Source organism: Protopterus annectens, chromosome 13.part0 (genome assembly GCF_019279795.1).
Source record: "Protopterus annectens isolate FY-2018-M chromosome 13.part0, PAN1.0, whole genome shotgun sequence".
Classification (NCBI taxonomy): domain Eukaryota; kingdom Metazoa; phylum Chordata; order Ceratodontiformes; family Protopteridae; genus Protopterus; species Protopterus annectens.
The window spans coordinates 1,042,375,091-1,042,399,940 of NC_056747.1; the positions used below are offsets into that span (position 1 = coordinate 1,042,375,091).

The 24,850-nt window shown below is 40.9% G+C and overlaps 1 protein-coding gene across 1 annotated transcript in view; it reads left to right on the forward strand.

Annotated features, from left to right (window-relative positions):
- LOC122788400 (brorin-like) overlaps positions 1-24,850 on the forward strand; it is a 191,398-nt gene that overhangs the window by 106,539 nt on the left and 60,009 nt on the right. The window lies entirely within an intron of this gene.

Consider the following 24,850-nt stretch of genomic DNA (forward strand, 5'->3'; position numbering starts at 1 on the left):
CGCGACCACAGGGAGGACATGCAAACTCCACACAGAAGGCACCCCAGCCGAGAATCGAACCGGAGAACCTCTTGCTGTGAGGCAAAGAAACAGAAGATAAGCAATTTTTGATGACACAAAAAGGTTTTATAAAGCAACTGGAAACAAAGTAAAACAAAAACTACAGAAACATCACTGAAAAACGATGAAATACCTGCATTTAGGAGAAGCATTATAAAGACCCTGTTGGATATAACAACAGTGAATGGATAGAAGAGTTAAAAGAAAAACAGTAAGACACTTTAATACAGAGGATATGAAATGGGAGGAGGTAAAAGTCAGAGATGCAAAATGAAGAAGAGTTTTTAAATGAGAAATCCCAGCATTAGACACTGTACCTAAGTTCTGGCTAAAGATATTAACATCTTTAGTCAAAGATTTAGCCCTGAGTACAAATAACTTTTATGCGCATCTTGAACAGATACCAACTTGGTAAACAACAGAAAAAGCACACTCCTCCTTAAGAAGGAACTTGTAAACACTCCTATGAACTGCAGACCAATATCTTCTTTCGGCTGTTCCCATTAGGGGTCGCCATAGCAGATCACCTGTTTCCATTTCTTCCTGTCCTCTGCATCTTGCTCTGTCACACCAACCACCTGCATGTCCTCTCTCACCACATCCATAAACCTTATCTTAGGCCTTCCTCTTTTCCTGTTACCTGGTAGCTTCATCCTTAGCATCTTTTTCCCAATATACTCAGCATCCCTCCTCAGCACATGTCCAAACCAACGTAATCGTGCCTCTCTGGCTTTGTCTCCAAACCTTCCAACCTGGGCTGACCCTCTTATATACTTATTCCTAATCCTGTCCACCCTCGTCACATCCAGTGCAAATCTTAACATCTTTAATTCTGCCACATCCAGCTCAAACTCCTGCCTTTTTGTCAATGCCACTGTCTCCAACCCATATAACATAGCTGGTCTCACTACCCTCTTGTAGACCTTCCCTTTCACTCTTACAGGTACTCGTCTGTCACAAATCACTCCTGACACTCTTCTCCACCCACTCCATCCTGCCTGTACTCTCTTCTTCACCTCTCTTCCACACTCACCGTTACTCTGAACTATTGACCCCAAGTATTTAAACTCATCCACTTTCGTCACCTCTACTCCTTGCATCCTCACCATTCCTCTATCCTCCCTCTCATTCACACACATATATTCTGTCTTAGTCCTGCTGGCCTTCATTCCTCTTCTCTCTAGAGCATATCTCCATCTCTCCAGGGTCTCCTCCACCTGTTCCCTACTCTCACTACAGATCACAATGTCATCTGCAAACATCATAGTCCACGGGGACTCCTGTCTGATCTCGTCTGTCAACCTGTCCATCACCATTGCAACAGATAGATTACAAAAAACATCCAACAGAATCCCGCATAAACAGATTATAGAATACTTACAGATATATATTTACCATTCATTAATCAGTTATACTGCACTGACTATGAAAGCAGCTGAGTCATGATAAAGGGCAAATTATTATCACAAGGATAAAAAACAAAGGTGGATGTTCCAGGGCAAGGCCATATCTAGCATAAGGTAACCTAAGTAGCTGTCAAGGGCATGGTACTGAAAGGGGCCATAAGTGCTGCTAGAAAAAAAAAAGAAAAAGAAAGAAAAAAAAAAACTGTCCCACTTGCACCCACATCTCTCAACTCAAACTTGGTTTCAGGAAGTCTCTCGCTCTCTCTCTCATTGTGTCTGTATTTGAACCAGTGAAAAAGAGATTTCCTGCATGTCAAAATGGTGTTTGCTGCTGCATTTCTGTCTATTACAGTTACCATATGGATGGATCACATTACAGCCAATCTATTGCCATGAGATAAAGTAATCTGGTAGGTTTTTGTGTGTGTGTGTGTGTGTGTGTGTGTGTGTGTGTGTGTGTGTGTGTGTGTGTGTGTGTGTGTGCACGTGTGTGCACATGTGTGTGTGTGTGTGTGTGTGTGTGTGTGTGTGTGTGTCCCTGAAGAAGTTAGACCCTTGTTTCTCATTTTACAAAGAACAAGCATGGGCTGTTGCTTCTAAAATGTTTAATGCTAATCATTACAGTTCCATAATTCTTATTTTTTGCATGGATGCATCACAGTAATCACTGTCTAGTTTAGTGATTTGCTCAGTCACACAATAGGCAAGTGGAGGAAGAAAGCATTAAAACCTACACCCTTTACAAGAAGTAGCTTATGAAGGGCTTAGAAGCTTAATCATTTGCACCAGCTGACAAGCCTTCAGTAACTATTTATCTTCTGACATACCACTATGGATATAAGTCAGTCATCATCATAATCATCATCAACCCCCCACCCCTTTTTTCCCATTTTCTACATGAGGTCAGGGTATCATGTTAAATGACAACAATTGGATTCAGTTATTAAATGCTCAACTTCTCTGTTCTTTTTCTCCATATTTACAGTCTCTGCTATGAATAAACAATAATACAGCATTTAAAATATTTTAAATTGACTGATTCTCTCCACTAGAACAATACCTTACTGTACTGTGGTGGTTTCTCTGTCAAAAATCTTTTATTCTGCCCTGGAAAAGCTTGCTGCAGTCTCTGCTTCATTGATGTCATCAAGGCCAATGAATACAGGTAGTTTTCTGGCCAATTCCCTCCCCAAACTGTCACCACCACGACCATCCTAAAAACCCACCTATGCTGTGATGTCACAGCTCCCTGGTCCTTCCCCTACCCATACAGAAAGTAAAGGCTAGAACAAGGAAACAGTACATGAGTCAAGTCTCCTGCTGTGATCTGTCAATCACACCAGGTAACAGTTCAAATTATCTTAGCGCTTTGACAGCTAGGGAAGTCAGATTAGTTGTAAAGGGGGATGGGAGATGAGTTGAAATTGTACAATTCAGGCTTCACAAAATACTGCAATTTAGCCATTCTAAAAAGAAGCAGTAGCAAAAAGCACTTTGAAAGTCTGTTCTGTGGCATTTGCACTGTTTGTGCTTTAAGTAGTCATTGAACAGCATGAAATGTTACTTAAAACTAACTGACTGAAAGACAGCAGTATATGCATGTAAAATCAATGCAGTGGCAGGAGCTTTGGGAAGAAAGAGGCCTACGTGATATGATTTTTATAGACAAGTACTGCATTATGGGATTCCTAGAGGCAGACTAAACAATCAGGATTACTTCAAGATGTTACAACCCATGTGGTCAGACTCAGAAAATATGTATGAAAATATTTAAAAACCTGTAAAAAGTCCAAGAGTGGTGTTAAAATGTAGGAAACACCAAACCATGATGAAATAAACATGTTTTTTTGAGTCTGTGGGTGGAGTTCTCCTTTAACTGTCTCTATCTCTGTCAGTTCAATGTCATACTCCTGCCTTTTTTGGCACTCATGGCTGACTGTTGCAGATCTTCTCTCACACAATCCATCTACCTCTTTGCTGGACAAACTCAATTCCTTTTATCCACTTCTTGTCTGTCCCAAATCGTCTTCACCAGATTGTCTTTGGCTTTTCTGCCCATGTGCCTAAAGCACCTTAATCTGTTCTCTTTCATCTTTTCTGCAATTGGAGCTACTTTGGCTTCTGCTCTTATGTCCTCATTTTTTTGTCTGTCCCACAATGTGCATCCTACCACCTTTCTCAGATACTTCATTTCCATCACCTCTAGCTTCCTCATCTGCTCTGCCTTTACTGCCCAGGTTTCTGCACCATACAGTAGTACTGGTCACACCACTGTCTTGCAAACATTACTTTTCAGTTTCTTTGGCATTCTTCTGTCATTCGCTATACCTGAGACTGTATGCCAGTTAGCTGCAGCCCCTCTGATTCTAGGTTTAACCTCTTCTATCAGACTTCCCTTCTCCTCAACCACATCTCCCAGATACTTGAAGGTATTAACCTGTTCCATTATGTTTCCTTCTATTTCAGTTCTCAACATCTTCTAATTTTCCCAATTTGATGTCATTACCACTGTCTTATATGTGCTTAGTTTCATCCCATGTGCCTTCAGCTTTGTATACCATTCGTCTATCCTTTGATGAGGTTCTTGCTCAGACTCTGCCTTTTATGCCTCATCGTCTGCATGCAGCAACTTTGTTGGTCTGTCCCCTCCAACCTATTTGCTAATATAGTTCATCAGCAGTATGAACAGCAGTGGGCTTAGAGCTGAACCCTGGTGCACACCCACTCACACTGGGAACCCCTCTGTGAGACTCAGCACTGTTCATACCCAAGTCATTGGGTCCTTGTACATAACCTGCACTATTTCTACTGTTTCTAGGACTTTGAGCCACCAAAGTGCTGCCCAAATCAGCTTTCTTGTGATCTTGTCATATTGTCTCTCCAAGACTAGGAATGCCCAGTTGGACTCTTTCCTTATCTCTAGGTTCTTCTCAACTATCTCTCTCACTGCAAACATCGGGTCACTTGTGCTGCATCCTGATCTGAATCCAAACTGCTCATCTCCCATTTTGCATTCTACTACTCTGCATATCTGTTCATCAATCACCATCTCCAGAACTTTCATGCAATGTGACAGGAGTTTAATGCCTCTGTACTGCCCAAAGTTGTGGATGCCCCCTTTGTTCTTGTACACTGACACAATTATGCTTATTCTGCAGTCATTGGGGATATCTGCAGAAGACACAGTGATGCAGCGGTTTGTGTTGTAGCCCCACAGCAAGAGGTTCTCTGGTTTGATTCTTGGCCTATGTTAATGTTACAAAGGCATGTTTCTAGAGTGTTTCCCCCTGGGCTTCTGCTTGTTCCAAGTTGGACTTTCTTGGTAAACAAATAAATGCATATACCTTTCTCTCCTCACTGCTTTGAGTACCCTTAGGAGCCATTTCTCCCCTATTTCACCCAGCATCGTTATCATATCTGCTGAGACCTCATCTGAGCCTGCTGCTTTCCCTGACTTCATTTTCCTTAATGCCATTCTTACTTCTTTTAGGTTGAGCTAGTCTTCTTCTCTCATCATAGGCTGTGTCTGGGACAGTACAGCTTCCATGAGGTTTTCTTCATTAAGAAGCTGCTGAAAGTACTCCTTTCATCTACCTTTGATGTCCTGTGAACTGGTGAGCAAGTTGTTGCTAGCATTCCTTATGAAGGGTGTCTGACTATCTTCTTTATCTTTCTGTCTATTCCTGACATAGTTTCTTTGTGCCACCAACTGAGTCACTTTCCAGAAGCTGGTAGAGTACCTCCAATGCCCTGTTCTTTACTATGACAACTCCTTTCTTAGCTTCTTTGTTGGCCAACCAGTATTCCTTCCTAGACTGGTTGGATTTTTCAATCTCCAACTTTTCTCTGCACTCCTTTCTTTTCTATGACTTCTTGGACTTCTTCATTCCATCACCAGCTTTCCTTATGTATCTTATTTCTGGACCTGGCTCGGCCACATATGTGTTCTGTATTCTTCACAAATGCTGTTTTGAGCACTGCTATTCTACTTTAACTCCATCTATTTCCTCTTCATCTTGGGGTGGTAGAGCCCTGAGTAATTCCTTGAACTGTTGTACTATCTTCCCAGTCAACCTCCAGTTCTTCAGCCTGGTTTCTGTTAACCTTAGAGCCTTCTTTGACCACTGCTTGCAACTGATTGTGGCAACCAGTAGTTTTTGCTGTGGGCTGACTGTTTCATGGGGAATGCCTTTGCAATCACTGATTCTACCTCAGTGCCCATTTTGTACCAGGAAGAAACCTATCTGAGTTGCAGGTTGGCCTCTTTTTTATGTGATCTTGTCACTGTTTCTCTATGAACCATATTTTGGCTACTACCAAGTCATTTGCCAGACAGAAGTCTAGAAAAGCATCTCCTCTTGCCCCACCCATGTGGACCCAGGCAGTCCTGATATGTTCATTCAAGTCACACATTATCAACACTAATTCATGTTGTCTTGCTTTGTCTTGTAAGTCCTGCAACTGCTGAATCACCTCTTTTCTTCACTATCACAACCCTGCTGTGAGGCATAGGCTGAGAGTATGAAGACTGCCCTATCATTACACTGCAGTCTGACTGCCATGAGTCTGTCACTTATTCTGATGATATCCCTGTCTCTCACCACAATTCCCACACCATTTCTAGCCTGTACTCCTCCAGAGTAGTAGACTAGAATCTGGATCCCAAACCAATTAGCTTTGCCGCGTATGTCCAGCTTTCGCTCAACAGGGCTAGGTGAGTACTGTAAATAGGGGCACATGCAGCCCTTCCACTGTTAGCATGAGTCCCAGGCAAAGGTCACCAGCAAATACCCATGCCCATCTGGCAATACTAGTAGCCATGATCCAATCAGCTAGAGACATATTTTACACCATCAAATGACTAGCACTTGCAGTCTGTGATCCGTGTTCTCCTATCTTGAGGATACTGCAGACCACAGTGGATGCCAAAAAGCACTTGGTCTGTACAACTCTTCCCTAATAAGGTTCCATGTAGAGTCTGTGCTGCTGCCCTCAGACCCCCCCCTCACTGGTGAGTTTGAGATAGAAGCACTCAGCATGGTTTTCACAGGAACTCTACAGAGGGGCAGTGAGAACATGCAAACTCCAAACAGGCATTGGCCAGAGATCAGGATCAAACCTTGTATTTTGTGAACAGGAGGCAAACACCTTAATCACTATGCCAACTAACTTCTGCAGTCAGTTAATTACACCGGTCATTACTGTTTCAATGTTCTTGTTCAGAAAATGCATGTTGATATTAACCTGCTGTTCTGTTAAGGTGCAGTGGTGGTGCTGCGGTAGCGTTGTCGCCTCATAGCAAGACGTTGTCCCATTCAATTCTCAGCTAGATCGTCTTCTGTGTGGAGGCATATGTGAATGGGGCATGCCTTCGTTGAAGATTGTGCATCAGGGCTGGTAACCCGGTACGTAAAAATCCGCTACCAATCATTAGTGGACCGGAGTTCCGCTGTGGCGACCCCTAACCGGGAAAAGCCGAAAGACACAAAGAGTAGTCCACATTTTATTTCTTTTGGAGTGGCTGTGTAGTTAGTGCAGAGGACTAAAGTTCTGATTTATTGATGAGTTACTTTTGGTGCCATGGATTTGAATCCTTTCGCCTTCATTTGCTTCCCTGGACTGTAAACTTAATAATTGCTTATGAATGAGAGTAGTTATGGTGTAAAGCAAGGAAATTGATTGTAGTAAATAATATCATCATCATATCAGCCACATTGTTTAGTTATGACTCTTGGTTTCCTTGGTTTGTTATTGACTAAATCAAACAGCATGAAGTCTGTGAGTTTAAAGTTAATATTTTAACAATGAATACATTTTAATTTAACTTGGTTTTTGCAGACATACAGGTGTGAAATACACTATGTTTGGGCTGCAACAGTTTGTCTATCATGTAGTGCAAATGAATAAGGGTGTGAGCTGTTAAAGAGCTGCTTTCTGTAGCACAGGGTTTACTTCCCTCAGCCTTTATTTATCTTCTGTATGACTGACCAAGTACTCTTAAACTGCTGCTGAAAATGGATAGTTGTATTCAGGGGGGCTGTTTCAGGCTGTTAGCAAATACATTACACATTTTTTTTTTAATTCCTGCACCAATCACATAACTACTTATTAGCACTTCACTATATGCTATTTGAGTATGAATCCCAGCACATCTATTGTAATCTCATGGGTTGCCAGATGCATTATCACTGACAGTTAGTTTCAAGGGAAAGGAAGGTTATTGTTTCTCATGCTAAGTCCATTTTTTTAATATGAGAATGTTTTGTCAGAGTTTTTGCTGTAGAATTTGAAATAAAAACTTTAAATGAAATCCAAATCTCTTTGAGATAATTGTAAAAGTAAAGAAGAAAATAGTATACACACTGACAGGTTTGAATTGTTTTATGGTAATTGGGGACAGATATCCAAGCAACAGGATATACGAATAGCTGATAGTGACCTGGTTAATTACCATGCATAGGGTCCCATTTGAGATCCAGATCTGTTTACTCTGGAGGTATATTATATTACAAATAGGCATTACTAACCATTCAGGTGGATCATACCTGTACTGAATGATGTCAGAGGGTATAGCTATTCCTCATGACAGGAAAGACATAGGGAGGCCAATAATGATATGTAGGTGTCCTGCAAGCATGTAAGCCTCCCCCTAAAAAGAGCATGTTATATGCAGTAATATTTCTGGTGTCACTCATTTCTTTTTTTAACTTAAACTATGGTTGAAACAAACACCACTAGCTTGAATTTTATTTTATTATTTTTAGTAAGAATGCAAAGTGATGTATGACATGGATCTTACATAAGAAGTTTTGCAACGGTCTATTTTTAATTCATGTGCTGATATCAAGAGTAATCATTCCTGTACAATTAGTTTTTAATTTTTCTATTTTGTTCTTCTTTAAGCAAAGTGTTCACTACTGTTAACACTGGAAAACTACATTTCCTCTGTAATAGGTCATGTCGTCTGTTTGTAAATGCACAGGTATAAATATTGATATATATGTTGATACACACACGTATAATTAGTTATGTAAGCACTTATTTCTATATGTACATAATTGTTGGTCAGGGCCATTGTCAAATTGCTTGTCATACACCTATGCATTTACACATCTGCCATCTTTGCTGTGGGGACTGTACTCTGACTGCCCATGTTTATGTACTATCTGCAGCAGTTCACCACTGAAGGTACTGGTACTCTAGGTCATTTTGAGCTGCTTACTGCTGCTGCAGAGCAGTAATGCTGGGATGGTTCAACAGATAAAACACATTGCTTTCCTGCTTGCTTGTAGGATGGGCCCTGCAGTTTGTTCCTATGACAGAAGTACTGTGTACCCTCTTATTTTTAGTTCAGGGCCACAAGAATAACGGTTCTGTCATCAAGACAGCTTCTGGGCTGTATCCACCTGACTTTTACATAGCTGTGCATCAGACAGACTACCTTTTATTGTGCATAAGGAAGCACCTATAGTAATACATAATTACAGTTACAGAAATGGCAATGTAAGGCAAACCTTTCAACAGACACAAACTGTGCATTAACAAATGTCTCCATCTGCTTGTCCAAAGTGAGGTTGCCACTGTGGCACAAGAGATAGCACACTTGCCTTTCATTGTTCAAAGCACATAGTTTCAGGATTCCAATCACATAATGGGTGCTTTCCTCTAGTCTATGTATAGTTTATGCATTGCAGTGTGATTATAGGTAGTACACCAGTGTTGGGGATACTGATGTGTTTCCCAGGTGTGCATCAGTTAATTCTGAGGTCTCACATTTTCTGCTTATATAGTACTCTATGTAATTATATATTTACATTTCTCTACCCATCCCCTTTGTCACCATCAATTCTATTGCATTTCTTTTTTGTTTGTTTTGTTCTCTAAATTTTATTTTTCATCTTTATACAGCTAGATCTACAGCACCACCTGATGCCCCAAATAAGACCACTGGTTCCCAGTGGACAGCATTACCTCCCACATCATAACAGCAGCAAAAGCAGGCTCCCAGGGCCACTTCACAAAGTGAAGACATGGAGATGGAGGTATAGGCCCCTGAGCCCTGCCTCTGGTAATGCTTCCCACTGGAGTTTCTGCCACATATAATGACCCTGTACTATGCCAAATTGAGCTTGCTGAGGTGGTCAGACAGTTGGTGAAGACGTGCCTGCTGACCTGCATCAGCTACCTTGAAGTGATTCCTTCATGACTTTCAGAGTCTTGTCCTTACCCTGCACTGCCAGGGCTCAGTGATGAAGCTACCCTGGGTAGGGATTGATCTCCCACTGTGTCCATAGTGGGCAGGGTGGCTTTGCTTCATATACTTATCTATCATCCTAGTTTCTCCTCCCTTTTGTCTATATGTCCACCTTTGTTTGTTGTCCAATATTCCCAATCTGCATTGTCTTCCCTCTGTCTCTCTCTGATGCCTCTTACTACATTGTGCTCCCCCTCCCTCAGTGTGTCAGTACCTACTTGGTAGGCTTATCCGTCTTAAATATTTGTTCATGCGCCCCTGCTACCCACCATAACTCTCTTACCTTCATTGTACTTTGCCTATTCTTTTCCCACTTAACTTTTTAGGGAAATCTACCACCCTGCCCTGGGAAGTGTGTGTGTGTGTGTGTGTGTGTGTGTGTGTGTGTGTGTGTGTGTGTGTGTGTGTGTGTGTGTGTGTGTGTGTGTGTGTGTGTGTGTGTGTGTGTGTGTGTGTGTGTGTGTGTGTGTGTGTGTGTGTGTGTGTGTGTGTGTGTCTGCGCGCGTGTGAGTGTGTGTGTGTGTGTGTGTGTGTGTGTGTGTGTGTGGGGGGGGGGTTATGTGAGAGTCTGTGAATAACAGGATGTGAACAAACTGCAGACAAAGCACATAAACAACATGCAAAAAGATAATTCAAAATGTGCTATAGATCAGACTATCTGTGGCAGTATGTCCTTAGCATGTAGCCAAATGTCCACACAACAGCAACAAATATCAATTAGGCAGACAATCCAGACTGTAATGCTCATTGTCATATATCTGATCCTTGTGAGCTGCTGGAGCTTGCATGTCATATGATGTTTCTGCACTCACAGTGGGAATTGCACTGAAGAACTAAGCTTCAGCCATGGAATGCATATATATGCCTGCCACAGGGTTCCTAGTGGGACAACATCCCCAAAACTAACATGGCAACTGGGATGAGGTATTCCTAATAGTGGAGATCGGCATTGGGTAAATTATGCTATTTATAATGCTAACATGGAGGTTTGCTTGCCAAAGATCTCACTACAGCAGGTTTGCATGCCCCATGCCATGGTGTCTAGCTTAGAGGCAGTACTGTAGCATGTTGCAAGCACAGGGTATTAGCGTTTGATACAGAGGCTTGCTTCTCAGAACCAAAATGCAAGCTACTGTGCATAAGATGCTCTATCCATGTTTGTGGTGGTAAATGCATGTATTCTATGCTGTGTTTATGCCCCGCCTCATGCTTGTATAGATCCTGAACTAGAAGGACACTGTTGAGGTGATTTTAATGCAAGCTAGGGATTGTGATGTCTTTTCTTGTGAGCTAATAGTCTTCTGTAGTATGCCTACTTGTTGTTATTACCCACAGTGGCAGTGGCAACATCTAATCTGTCAGCATGGACTGTTTATGCATGTGCAGGATCCTATGTAGCCCCACGGCATTGCAACTCACCAGAGACTGACACTGTGGAAGCAGCTGTTTGGTGACTGTGGTGACACTGTACCTCCCAGAGTGTGTGTGTGTGTGTGTGTGTGTGTGTGTGTGTGTGTGTGTGTGTGTGTGTGTGTGTGTGTGTGTGTGTGTGTGTGTGCACTTTCATCTGGGACAGCACCTCTGCACTATCAGGAGCGGTACAGTGGATACGATTTATCTGATCAGCATTCTACCCACAGACACTGTCCTGAACTTGTCTTTAGCTGTTATGAGAATCATAATGGTCATAGTGCACTGTGACTACAGCTGTCTCCATCACAGGTTGGCTACCAGCTGCAGCTATAGCAACACTTAGTTATGATGCAGTACAGTGTTCCATCACTGGATGCAGATACACCATGGCCACACCAGTGATCATAGTCATTAGGCACCATGAAGTATATAGAATAAGTGATTTGATAAGCAGACATCTATCTAATTCTTGAAGTACTGCTACCACTTGCTTTATGGTCTGGAATTGTGTAAAACACATGCAGTAATGAAGAGTATGGCTGAAATAGGGTCTCATACCAATGCTATTTTTTATTTTTCTCTAGTTACTAGAGTGTCATATTTTCCATATTTGCTTACCATAGATTGTAGTAATGGATTTTAACTCAATGTCATTGAGTTTATGTTGTACTAATACTGCAGTGTCCTAGACAGAGATCAACTACTGTTTTCTTTTTTTTTTTTAAATATTACTATTTCTGATCTGCAGTTACCTTTATATAGAAAAAGGTAAGGGGATGGATGGAGCAAAGCCGCTCAAAAGGGAATGTAGGGGAGTTCTCCCACCAGTCAAAACATTTATATGAATTTGATTTGATGGTGCCTTTGCACAACAGACTGCTTATTCAAACTTTGTTGACGTAATCCTTTATTTAATCAGGGAAACAATTCAACACACTTATGTATGAAGTAATGGATTTTCCGCTATGGGAAACTGAATGTGTGAAGCAGCCCTACCTGCCTCTGGATGTATAGCCAGAGCTAAAGATATGCAGAGTAGTTTTGATGTCCAGTGGTCATAATGTGTCTCTTGTTCTGTGCAACAGGTGTGGCACTAGATACTTAGATGTCCTACTAGTATGACAGAGAATACAATGACAAAAAGGGTTTACCTTTACATGTGGGTATTGTACAAGGGCGAACAGCAATTTTCCGAAAGGCAGTTTGCAATGTTTGCAAACACCGAACGGAAAAAGGTTCGAATGTGCAATGCACAGTGAGATTCGCTCATTGCACATTCGACATACTGGGGCCGATTGCACTATAGTGGGGATCGTAAAATGATTAATTTCCCCACTGTAGTGCGATCTCAGAGTTAGAATAATAAAATAGGGGGGGTGTGGGGGTGCAGCCCCCCACATGGGGGGGTGCAGGGGGGCTTACCCTCCTTCATTACACTTTATCTAATTTTTCTTTTGACATTAATGTTCGAAAATCAGTGAATTTGCTTTTTGATTTGCTGATTTTCGAATATTTACAACTGTTGCTGTTGTAAGTTTCGTGGTTACGATTCGCTCATATGAGCAATCGCACCACTGTGTTTTGCTATTATGAAGGTAAACCGAAAAAATCTTTAAAGGGTAGCATACATTATCTTTATGCGAGGTATATACACAGCTTAAAGACATGGACTTAAGCAATACTTAGACAAAAGAGATAATATAAAATAAATGAATAAAACTTAACTCATTTATTAAAATGTAAAACAGAAATTGATGAAGACTTCTGTAACTGCAAGGTACTTCCTCAGAAAGTTCTTATATCCAGGGATCCCTTTATACTCTTATACAATAGCCACTAAGCAATTAAGGCTTTCTGCTTAATATATTGTCACAGTACACTTTATAAAAACCTTACTACATACAAAGGACATGTAGCTGGCCTGTGGCCCATTCTGCATTCTGACATGTTATAGCACTTGTAATAATATCACAGCATATTTACTTAGATTAATGTGCAATATGGCACAATATGTATGGCAAAACAACACAGTGCACTATTCCCAGCAGTGATGTCCTCAGGGCTGTGTGCTTTGGATTATGGCCTACAGAGATGGCTGGCATCCAAAGTAAGTGCCCAAGGGCCAATGTGGGAAAAATGTTTGCAATGCTTGAAGGTTTGGGGTACCACTTTTGTGTTGTACTTGTATGTTTTATGCTTAAAGCTAGATGTCATAGTCTACCCAAAAGAAGGCATACCGCACTATATTTAACTCTTATATACTTAACTGCTCACCAGTTTTATCAAGAGTTTTGATGATTAAAATGTGCATTTTATAATTCAACTCATTTAGATAAGAGTAAATGTGGTGGCTATTATGTTGAGAAAAAAGTCTACTGCCTTACAGACTTAAATTAACTGAATACTTATTTAATTTGTTTACCAGAATTGATCAAAGATCATATTTGACCATTTGCAGGCTTTCTGCAGGTTACATACATAGTAACAACAGTCATGTAACATTGATGGTATCACTAAATTATACAGTATAGTGACATAATATGACATAGATGTAACAAAAATATACACATATTTACAAGTAGATTTAAGAAGATGTATGATTAGGAGTATACAATGCATTATACATGTTTTAAGAGGTTAAGTAAGATATGGTCCAGCTAAAAGAATGGACCTATTATATTCAAGTATGGAGAGAAATTTTAGCAGTGAGAGAGTAGAAATAGTAGAATACTAAGAGATGCAATAACAGTAGGGAATGGATAGGGCATATGGAGAAGCAGTAGGTATGAGTTTATAAGTTGGAGGGGTTAGGAGATTAATTCTTAACAGATATTTGAAGAAGGGAAATGTCCATGCTCTATTCAGCGATACAGAAAGCAAGCGGAAGTTTTATTGATATTGAGTTTCTGAAAGAAAATGTGAATTGACAGTTTGAAATTTATTTACAAACTCATCAAAACTATTGCAGTTATGTGCTGAAATCATTAGAAAAGTATATATCACTCTTTTATATATTGACTAAAATCAATCAGTAGACGAAATCATACCTCTCAAGTGTACCTCATTATGAGGAACGTACCTCATTTGGGGTCTTAAAATGTTCATGTTCCTCGAAGTTCCTCAACGTTCCACATTGAAAGAGTCTGTCACACATTCAGTGTTAGGAATTTTTTTAAGTGAAATCCATGGTAAATAGAAATTAATCATATTAATTCATTAAAGGATCTTCTTTATAAGTAAAACCAGCATATTTTAACCATCCTATGACCTTCCTAGTTGAAGCTGTTAGCAAACCCTTAGTATGTGTTCCACATTTTGCCCATTTGTTCCACATTATGAAGGCAAGTGTTCCTCATTTTGGAGATGGCAGGTTGAGAGCTATGGACGAAATATAAACTTTTTTGCAATTCGTGACTGCCATCTGGTGGTATATTGTATTATGATAAGCTAATGCATTTTTTATAAAGTATTCATGACTGGGTGGATTTTAATTTTCCTTATTAATTATTTGTCTTTGTTTATTTGTTTGCATGCTAGTTTATTTGCTTTAATGATTTGATGATTAATTAATAGTTGTATCATATTTTTTTCTGATAAACCTCATAAGAAGTGAAACTGGCTGAGAAAGTCTTAAAAGATGCTATGCACTGTCTATTAAGGGGATTGGCACTATAGTTTGTGTAAGGCAAGCACCACCTACAATTACTGTAGTGCAATCCTGGACTTAGTATATAAAGTTGGGGGGTATATATTATTTCCTGGAAAGAGTTATTTATTTGACTTGTAAGAATCCATGCCTATGGTTTACAACATTTAAAATAGGTGGGATCTATGCCGCCCACACCTCCCCTTATTATATATACTAACTCAAGGATTGCACTACAGTGGGGGACATGGCATAAACCTGTTAAGACAAAATGAGTTTCAGTCAAATGTGTTTTCAGTGAAGTGAGCTTTCAGTGAATTGTGCTCAGGGAATTCATTTTCAGTGAAATGAGGCTTCAAAATGAGTTTCAGTGAAATGTGTTTTTTATCAAAGAAGGTAGACCCATATATATATATATATATATATATATATATATATATATATAGAGAGAGAGAGAGAGAGAGACCCATGTGTGTATATATATATATATATATATATATATATATATATATATATATATATATATATATATATATATATATATATATATATATATATATATATATATATATTTACACACACACACACACACACATATATATATATATATATATATATATATATATATATATATATATATATATATGTACATAGGTTCATAGGTGTGTCCTAGGCTAATGGCCCTGGAGTCTTTACAAGCCTAGCCCATAGAGGTGCCCTGGCATTGTGCCACCCGACATTAGTTCCCAGTGCCTCTATCAAGTAAAGCCACTGGAGTGATCCCTGGGGTGAACTTTCTATTTCCCATTCACTCATCAAGATTTCTCTTAAAATGGGCCAGTGAGGTGCTCTGTTTGACATGTATGGGAAGTTTATTCCAGAGCATGGGCAGTCTCTGGATTATGAACCTGTCCCTCCAGCATATTCTGTTGGTTGTGATAATGAGGTTGAGGTCTCTGGAGCATGTGGTGTGGACAGATTGGGATTTCTTTAACTGTAGTATTTCTAACAGAACTGGGTCAGACATGGTTTTGTAAGTCAAGCAGAGATTGCCTCTTAGTAAATAATATGAGACAGAGAATAGCTTGGGTTTTCTGAGTCTGTCTATGTAGGACATGTGTTTAAGGCCTAGGATCCGCTTTGTGAGGTACATTTGTGGCCTCTCCAGCTGTTGCGGGTGTCTAGTGAGGTACATACCACATGGGGAATTATACTCTATGATTGGTCTAATGAGGGAAGAGTAGAGAGAGATGATGACCTCTTTCTTCCTGGATGCAAAACCCTTGGTATTGAGATGTGCCACATAGAAGGACTTTCTGACCACAGTGACAATGTGGTGGTCGAAGGAGAGATTGCTGTCTACCTGTGTCCCTGATCTCTTATAACACCACCAGTGATCAATGGGCTCCCATCAATGTGGTAATTAGTGGGAATTACGTTTTTCCCAAAGGGGATGATGACGCATTTTTGACATTAAGCTTAAGGCCATGGTTTCAACACCAGTCACTGGTCTCAGTCAGGCTTTTCTGTAGGATGTCTACATCACTTGGGTAGTTAATAATGGCTCCCAGCTTGCAGTCATCTGTGAACCTGGTCAGCCAGAGTCTCTCTGTATTGGCCTGGACTTCTGAGAAGTAGAGGCCAAACAGGAGAGGACCCAGGAACAATCCCTGTGGGACTCCACTCCTGACTGGTCAGCAGTCAGCTACTTTCACACTGTGGGTTTTATCTGGGAGCCAATTTGCAACCCACCTAATGATATAGGGGTTGATGCCTTGTTTGGTGAGTTTATCAATAATTCCTGTATGAGGAATGGTATCAAAGGCCTTGGCCAGATCAAGGTAGGCTGTATGATCTGCTTACCCTCATCCATAGCTCTGGTGACTGACTCAAAGAAGTCAACCAGGTTGAGCAGGCATGATTTACCGTTTACAAAACCAAATTGGTGGAATCTAGAATTTGGAGATTCCCTATACCCTTATTAATTAGGTCCATGATGACCCACTCCATAGCCTTACATATCAGATTTGTCAGGCTAATGGGGTGAAGGGTCTGTAGTCACTCCTTTATGGAGAGGGATATCTGTAGCAGTGCACCATTCAGTAGGGACAAAGCCTGAGATGAGGCTGTGAGTGAGCAGGGCACACGGATATGGTGCCAGTTCACTTTATAATTCATGTAGAACACAACCAGGGAAATTGTCAGGTCCCTTGGAAGCTGTATTCTTGGCTTTGGACAATGCAGCTTTAACTTGTGCTGCAGTAATACTGGGTGCCTGGCATTCTTACAGTATTGAGATTGGTCCTTTAGGAGGGAGAGAGGGGTAAAGTTGGCACTGAATCTATCTGCCGGTATGTTGGCAATATCTGTTGGCTCAGTATAGGAGGTACCATTGTGCTGTAACTCAGAGCAAATCTGGGTATTGCCATGGAGATTCTTGATATACCTGTACAAGGCTTTGTGGTTGTTTTTAGTGTCTGCTGCAATTCTGCCTTCATAGCTGGCTTTGGAGGTTTTGATGAGGGATCTCACCTTTTTGCTGAGGCTAATAAGGGAATTTTTCCAGTCTTCTGACTTCACCCTTTTCTGCAACAGTTTCTTTCTTCTGTTGTAGAGTTTATTAATGGTAGGGGACTACCAGATTGGCTTCCTTTTTTTGGAAGAGAGCGTCTTCGTTCTGTTGGGTATGGCTAGTTGGATGCATTTATGTACATATTTGTACAGTGCATTGGTGTAAATATATAGAGAGATAGATATACAGATATAGATATATATTACTCCATTTTTTAGATTGTCTGCTAATTGAATTCCTCTTACAATTGTAATTACTATTCATATGCTTGCTCTGTTCATTTTATTTGTTGTTGCACTTGAAAAACACTAGCATATACTAGATCCAGGTGTTTGCTGAATCTAGTACTGTTTGTGACCTTTGGAGCTTATAAAACAGTTAATCTTTTGTCTGGAGAGGCCAAGCTGTGCCCTCATGGGAAGAAGGTACAGTTTTGTCTGCTCTAGCTAGAGTTACTGCTGCAGGGTTCTGTTAATGGCATTTTGATTGGATACTTTGAGTTTTGGCTGGTTCTTATATTTCTGTTTTAGATAGCCAGTGTTTGAACCAGTTTGTGCTTGTTTGTGCCCGTTTGCACATTGTGCAGCATTGCACACTATTGCACAGTGGGATTGCCAGTTACAGACTCCTGCTCTCAAGCCTCACAAATATTACCTAAGCCAGAGCTCCTTGCACCTAAAGCTACAAATACCTGCCCTGCTGTATTCCCTCTTCAACTGTTATAGGCAGAACAAGATTATTCTAGAACCATGAACTGTCAGTTTCCCTCCTTTTCTCCTGCCATCCTTGTTGACATAAATCTACTGAGGCAGAGTAGCAACTGTCTCATGTACACTGACAACCCCCTGCTTCTAAATCATTCCTGTACCATTTGTGAGAGATACACCTACATTAAGAATCTGAAATCACATTTCTCTCACACAATAGATAGCAATACAGAGTGGGTTGTCAGCCCACCTACCACAACTCCTACTCATGATACACAGCATACACACAGACCAACATATGCTGAGGTGTTCACAAAAAAAAATCTACTTAAACACCAGAGAGCTCCAAAACCCATACATATTAAGCCAGCCATAACACCCAAAATACACAATACACATAATGACACAAGCACAAGTGTCTTACCATCAAAGTCCATAAGGCAATGCACATCTACTCCAAATATCACAGTCATAGGAAGCTCTATACTGAGACACACAGATGTCCCCCTCATCGGGCTGAACAAGGAGAAAGTCGCAGTCAGATGTCTTTCTGGTGCCAGGATTCATCAGATCATGCAGGCACTCAAGTATCTCACTCAATAACAAGTACTGTTATGATTCAGTCATAGCACATGTTGGTGTGAATGACTTAAAATGTACCTCCCTGGGCTACATGAAGAGAGACATGATTGAGCTCTCTGATCATGTGTTACAGGCAGGTATGTCCCTAGCCTTGAGCAGTATATCACCCTCACCTAGACAAAAGCTCTTGCCGCCCCCATAATGTTTTTTTTTTTCAGGCAAAGTCACAAGGACAAAATTCCTAACGTAAAAATTTAATCAAAAAACAACCTCAAGGTTATACTACAAAATGCTAGGAATCTTAGCATGAAACTGCACTCAATTGAAGCAGTCCTCACCTTGGAAGGCACAGACATTTGAGCAGTTAGAGAGACCTGGTTCAAGGCTGGGGGCAGCACCCCAGTCATACCGGGTTACACCTCCTTCCACACATTCAGACACAAACTGAAGGAATGGAAACTAAAGGAGGTGGTGTGTTAATATCCATTAAAGATAAAAACACCTCCTGATTGGTTAATCAGTATCATTCCTGGAGATACTTCAGGTGCAATTAACTGTTGGTAGGATGCCTATTTAAGTCATTGCCAGCTGCAGGACCCCCTCCATGAATCAGGACACCCACTCTACCTATTTGGATCTACTTGAATCTATCAAGATACATCTGAACACCAGGGATTTGGGTTATGTCAACTACCTATACATTGACTGAGTAAATTACTTGTGCTCAAACTCACTTGCCCAAAGGTTCCTCTTCTTTGTAAACTCCAATGCCCTGGACCAGCTGGTTGACACCCCCACAAGGGGCACCAACATCTTGGATCTTGTGCTTACCAATATGGGGGACCACTGTAGCACCCTCACTTTGAGGACTTCCCTGGTGAAATCTGATCACAAGTTAGTCTCATTTGAAGTAACTATCACACCTGACCCCCCCCCCCCCCAGCAGCAACAAGACTAAAAAACATTTCCAAAGCAGATTATAACCTCTTATGGGATTGTATAAATAGCTTCACTCCACTTCCCCACTCAGATGGAACTGGAACCAATGCTTTACGCAAACACCTGTATAACTGCATTGACTCAGCCATACCAAAACAAGCTCTTCAAGAAACAGCAAACCTGCCTGGTGGACAACTGCCATTAACAGGTTTACAATAAGACAAAGAAATTGCTGACTAAGAGTAAGAGAGAGCATGCTCTAAAATGGAAACATTCCCTCATCAGCTTAAATAAGCAAATAAGAGTACTTGTGGAGTCATCTAAAGCAAATTACAAATCCAAATTAGCTTCCTCAACTAAAGACAATCATAAGGCATTCTTTAGTTACATCCATAGCCTAAAAGGAAAGGCTGAACTGGAAGTTAATGATACCACATATATTGAGAATGTGGACATGGCTAATCTGTTAGCTGACAGGTTCTGTAAAAACTTCACTCCCCTGTCCCAATCACACATACCCCATGACATCCCTACCATCTGTCCCCTACCTTGTATCTCTAAAGAGCAGGTTGTTGACGCCCTCTCTAAGGCCAAAAACACAGCATCTATGGCACCTTACAACATCCCAGACTGCGTCCTACATGGGCTCTAACAAGAATTAGTAGCACCATTGGGTGCTCTTTACAATCATAGTTTAAGCACTGGCTTTGTCCCAGCTGAATAGAAAATGGCCACCATTACTCCCTGGCACAAAGGTGGTGCTTCCTTGATCTTGGGAACTATAGACCTATTAGCCTGACGAACCTTATCTGCAAGGCCATGGAATAAATTTCATCATGGACCTTATCAACAAAGATATAGGTAATCTCCAAACACCTGACCCTACTCAGTTTGGATTTGTCAAACGGATATCATGCCTGTTAAACCCGGTGGACTTTTTTGAGACAGTCACCAAGGCCCTCGATTATGGCAAATCTGTGCATACAGCCTACCTATACTTAGCCAATGTTTTTGACACTATACCCCACTCAGGCATCATTGACAAACTCACCCAGCTAGGTATCAATCCTTTTATCATTAGGTGGGTCCCAAACTGGCTCACTTATAGAACCCATACATTCAAAATAGGGAATCCACCTCTAACCACAGACCTGTAACCCTGGTGTTCCACTGGGATCAGTCCTGGGACCTCTACTCTTCAGAATCTATTTCTCTGAAGTACAAGCAAAAGCTAAAGGTCTGTGCCTGATAAAGTTTGCTGATGACTGCAAATTGGGAGCTGTCATAGAATCTCCAAAAGATGTCAGCATGCTACAAGAGGGTCTTACACAAACAAATGATTGGTGCCAAAGTCACGGCCTTAAACTCAGTGTGAAAAAATGTATTATCATCCCTTTTGGTAAGGGCAATGTTCCTGCTAGCTACCACATCAATAGAAACACCCTAAGTGCACATTCAGTGGTGAGAGACCTCGGGACACAGGTTGACAGCAGCCTTACCTTTGATCACCATGTCTCCACAGTGGTAAGAAAGGAATTCTATATCACTCATCTCATAAGTAAGAGCATTGCCTCCAGAAAAAAAAATAAGTTATAACCTCCCTATACTCTTCCCTCATCAGGCCAATAATTGAGTACAATGCCCCTTTTGGTATCTACCTTTCCAAGCACCTGCAGCAATTGGAGAAAGGCCCACTTCAAACGCAATCTGGATGATTGGATGGGTAACTTTAAATTCACCCCTGGGGTTTCCAGCTGTGTCTTTCTTGGACAGAGGCAATAGTTGCTGATCGTGGAAACAAGGGTAACTTGGCTAGGCTTGTAAGGGCCAAAGGGCCATTAGCCTAATAATTTCATATGATCCTATAGATATATATATATGTGTATGTGTGTGTGTGTGTGTGTGTGTGTGTGTGTGTGTGTGTGTGTGTGTGTGTGTGTGTGTGTGTGTGTGTATATATCTATATCTATCTATCTATATCTATGTATATATATATATATATATATATATATATATATATATATATATATATATATATATATATACGTGTCACTTCACCTAAAACCCATTACACCTAAACTCATTTCACTGAGACCAAATCCCCTGAACTGGGAAACTAAGAGGGCATTTGTTTTGTTTTATTAGACTATGTGGATTACTGAATAAACCTGCGTAATATACAATTCCTGCATATATCTATATATATATATATATATATATATATATATATATATATAGGTATGTGTCACTTCACCTAAAACCCATTTCACCTAAACTCATTTCACTGAAACCAAATCACCTAAAGTCCATTTCACCTAAAACTCATTTCACTGACAAGTAGTACAATAAGGCAAGTCAAAGGTATATGCCCTTTTCTCCACTGCAGTGCTATCCTGGAGTTAGAATATATATTAAGGGGGGTGTAGCCCCCCACTTATTTTGGTTTCATGTTGTCTGGTTTTGTTTTATATTATTTGGTAAAAGACAACTAGGTGGGGGGCTATGCCCCCCCCCAATGTGGGTGGCTGTGCCCCCCACACCCCACACTTAATATATATTCTATTACCAGGATCATACTACAGTGGGGAAAAGGACATATGCCTTTCAATTGCATTAGAGTACTACTTGTCAGTGAAATGAGTTTTAGGTGAAATGAACTTTAGGTGATTTGGTCTCAGTGAAATGAGTTTAGGTGAAATGGGTTTTAGGTGAAGTGACATGTACCTATATATATATATATATATATATATATATATATATATATATATATATATATATGCAGGAATTGTATATTACACAGGTTTATTCAGTAATCGACATAGTCTAATAAAACAAAACAAATGCCCTCTTAGTTTCCCAGTTTAAATAAAACAAATCCAACATAGGAATTTAGTTCTTACCAACAGTATTCAGTCTATATAAGCCCTCTAGGATATAGGCTTTCTTTTGAAGAAATGAAAGTCCAAGGGTGCTGGCCACTCACAAGTTTTAGGCTTCCAGCTGTAAAAGCAGGTAGTACCACAAGGTATACCCCACACTCAATCCTTACAGTGCCCTCTTTCTCCAGCTTTTCAGTGCCTTTCTTCTGATTGTCATGCAGGTGGGTAACTAACGTCTTCATTTTAGCCACCAGATTATTCCCTTTTAGACCACAGTAACTGAAAATGATGACCTTGCTATCTAGCTAACATATAGTAGCTTCTGAATGCAGCTCTGTGAGAATATTCTCACACTTCATCCTGCAGTACACTTAAAGGCACATTATACATTATTACAACTTCAGCATGTTACATGAACTCCTCTCTCCTAGCCCAAAACCAGGGGTTTGGTTTTATAATTACGGATGCAGGCCTTTGAGAAGCTATCAGGATTTCAACTGTCTAGGCTGGGCTTGTGTGTCACCATACATTGGAAGGGTTGAACAGATAGAGCCCACTGGCACACCTTGTTATTGCCATTAGTCTGCCTACTTAACCACTGAAAAGGGGCATGATCTGTTAGCAAACTGAAGTAGCTGCATAACAGCTCATAGGTTCATAGGTTCATAGGTAGGTACTAGGCTATTGGCCCTCGGGCCTATATAAGCCTAGCCAAATGTTATCCCCGGCGTGAATTTCCTATCTCCCATCCAATCATCAATATTTTTTTGAAGAGTGCTAATGAGGAGCTTTGTTTGAAATAGATAGGTAGTTTGTTCCAGAGTATGGGAAGTCTCTGAGACAGGAATCTATCCCTCCAGCATGTTCTGTTTATTGTGGTGACAAGGTTTAGGTCCCTAAAGTGTGTAGCTTGGAGAGATTGGGATTTCTTTACGTGGAGCATGTCCAACAGCTCTGGGTTTGACATAGCTTTGTATGTTAGGCACTGATTGCCCCTGAGTATGCAACATGTGACAGAGTAAAGCTGGAGTTTTTTGAGACGATCTGCGCAGGGCATCTGTTTGAGGTTGGTAATCCTCTTTGTGAGATATTTCTGTGGCCTTTCCAGTTGCTGTAGATGTCTTGTGAGGTACATACCAAATGGGGCGTTGTACTCTATAATGGGTCTAATGAGTGATGAGTCGAGGGGAACAATGACCTCTTTTTTCCTGGATGGGAAACCTTTTGTGATGAGGTGTGCCATGTAGAAGGATTTCCTGACTACTGTGGTGATGTGATTATCAAAGGAGAGACTACTGTCCACCTGTGTCCCAAGGTCTCTTATCACACTTTCAGTGTTAAGTAGACTACCATTTATGTGGTAGTTCATGGGTACAGAGTTTTTACCAAAAGGGATGACAATGCACTTTTTGGCATTGAGCTTGAGGCCATGGCTTTGACACTAGGCATATGTCTCAGTGAGGCCCTTTTGTAGGATGCCCACATCATTAGGAGATTTGCTTATGGCTCCTAGTTTGCAGTCATCTGTGAACTTTGTTAGCCAAAGACCTTCTGTGTTAGCCTGTACTTCAGAGAAGTAGATACCAAACAGGAGAGGACCTAAGACTGAACCCTGTGGTACTGCACTTGTCACTGGTCTGAAGTTGGATTTAGAGTCTGCTACTTTCACAGTGTGGGTTCGGTCAGTGAGCCAGTTGGCAACCCATCTTGTGACATAGGGATTTATACCTAGTTTAGTGAGTTTGTCTATAATTCCAGAGTGGGGGATGGTGTCGAAAGCCTTGGCGAGATCTAGATAGGCTGTGTGTACCACCTTACCCTCATCTACAGCTTTGGTGACTGCTTCAAAGAAGTCTATCAGGTTTAGGAGACATGATCTGCCTTTTACAAACCCAAACTGGGTAGGGTCCAGAGTTTGGAGATTACCAATGTCATTGTTTATAAGTTCCATGATGATATGCTCCATAGCCTTGCAGACCAGGCTTGAAAGGCTAATGGGGCGGTAGTTCCCGGGGTCCATGGTGGCTCCCCCTTTGTGGAGTGGGATAACCATTGCTGTGCGCCATTCAGTGGGCACAAAGCCTGAGGTGAGGCTATGATTGAACATGGTACTTAAGTGGGGTGCCAGTTCATTCTGTATTTCATGTAGAATTCAGCCTGGGATGTTGTCAGGTCCCATGGATGCTGTGTTCTTGGCTTTGGAGAGTGTGTTTTTTACCTGTGCAGTCATGATTACAGGTACTTTGCATTCTTCCGATATAGAAATGGGCCCTTTAAGGGATGAGAGAGGGGTAAAGTTAGCACTGAACCTATCTGCCAGGATGTTGGCAATATCAGTTGGTTCTGTATATTTAGTGCCATTGTGCTGTAACTCAGAGCAGATCTGAGTGTT